Source organism: Sapajus apella, unplaced genomic scaffold (genome assembly GCF_009761245.1).
Source record: "Sapajus apella isolate SASKATOON/1434 unplaced genomic scaffold, GSC_monkey_1.0 scaffold71, whole genome shotgun sequence".
Taxonomy (NCBI): Eukaryota; Metazoa; Chordata; class Mammalia; order Primates; family Cebidae; genus Sapajus; species Sapajus apella.
In genome coordinates this window covers 10,532,528-10,534,466 of record NW_022437011.1, presented here as the reverse complement: position 1 = coordinate 10,534,466, position 1,939 = coordinate 10,532,528, and positions in this window count along the sequence as shown.

Sequence of the window (1,939 nt, the reverse complement as noted above, 5' to 3'; positions counted from 1 at the left end):
CAACATGGTGACACCCCATCTCTACTAAAAATACCAAAAAAAATTAGCTGGGTGTGGTGGTGGGTGCCTGTAGTCCCAGCTACTCGGGAGGCTAAGGCAGGAGAATTGCATGAATGCAGGAGGTGGAGGTTGCAGTGAGCTGAGATTGTGCCACTGCACTCCAGCCTGGCACCTGGCAACAGAGTGAGACTCTGTCTCAAAAAAAAAAAAAAGAAGATAATCCCCAAAACACATAATCATCATATTCCCCAAGGTTGAAATGAAAGAAAATATGTTAAAGGCAGTTACAGAAAAAGGCCAGGTCACCTACAAAGGGAAGCTCATAAGACTAACAGTGGACCTCTTAGCAGAAACCCTACAAGCCAGAAGAGATTGGGAGCCAATATTCAACATCCTTAAAGAAATTTCAACCAAGAATATCGTATCCAGCCAAACTAAGTTTCATAAGTGAAAGATAAATTAGATCCTTTACACACAAGAAAATGCTGAGGGAATTTGTTACCACCAGACCTGCCTTACAAGGGTTCCTGAAGGAAGCACTAAATATGGAAAAGAAAGACCATTACCAACCACTACAAAAACACACTCAGGTACACAGGCCAGTAACATTGTAAAGCAACCACACAAATGAGTATCTACAATAACCAGCTAACATGATGACAGGATCATATTCACACATATCAATAATCTTGACTATAAATGGGCTAAATTCCCCAATTAAAAGGCACAGAGTGGCAAGCTGGATAAAACAGCAATACCTAATGGTATGCTGTCTTCAACTGACCATTTCACACACAATAACACCCATAGGCTCAAAATAAAGGGAGGGAGGAAAATCTGCCAAGCAAATGGAACTCAGATAAAAGCAGGGGTTACAATCCTAATTTCAGACAAAATAGGCTTCAGACCAACAAAGACCAAAAAAGACAAAGAAAGACATTATATTTTGGTAAAAGGTTCAATTCAACAAGAAGACCTACCCATATATATACCTGCACCCAACACAGGAGCACCCAGATTCATAAAGCAAGTTTTTAGGGTCCTTCAAAGAGACTCAGACTCCCACACAATAATAGTGAGAGACTTCAACTCCCCACTGACAGTATTAGACTAATCATCAAGTCAGAAAATTAACAGAACTATTCAGGACCTGAACTCAGCACTGGATTAAATGGGCCTGATCAATATCTGTGGAACTCTTCACCCAAAAACAACAGAATATACATTCTTCTCATTGTCACGTGGCACATACTCTAAAATCAACTACACAATTAGACGTAAAACAATCCTCAGCAAATGTTAAAGAACTGACATTATACCAACCATTCTTTTTTTTTTTTTGAGACGGAGTTTCACTCATGTTACCCAGGCTGGAGTGCAATGGCGCAATCTCGGCTCACCGCAACCTCCGCCTCCTGGGTTCAGGCAATTCTCCTGCCTCAGCCTCCTGAGTAGCTGGGATTACAGGCACGCGCCACCATGCCCAGCTAATTTTTTGTATTTTTAGTAGAGATGGGGTTTCACCATGTTGACCAGGATGGTCTCAATCTCTTGACCTCGTGATCCACCCGCCTCAGCCTCCCAAAGTGCTGGGATTACAGGCTTGAGCCACCGCGCCCGGCCCCAACCATTCTTTTATACCAACCATAGTGCAATAAAATTAGAAATGAAGATGCAGGTCAAGAGATCTAGACCACGTGGCCAACATGGTGAAACCCCATCTCTACTAAAAATTAAAAATTAGCTGGGCATGGCGGTGCGTGTCTGTAGTCCCAGCTACTTGGGAGGCTGAGGCAGGAGAATCTCTTGAACCCAGGAAGCAGAGGTTACAGTGAGCCAAGATCATGCCACTGCACTCCAGCTTGGCAACAGACTCAGAAGAACGGAAGAGAAGGGAAGGGAGAGGGAAGGGAGAGGGAAGGGAGAGGGAAGGGAGAGG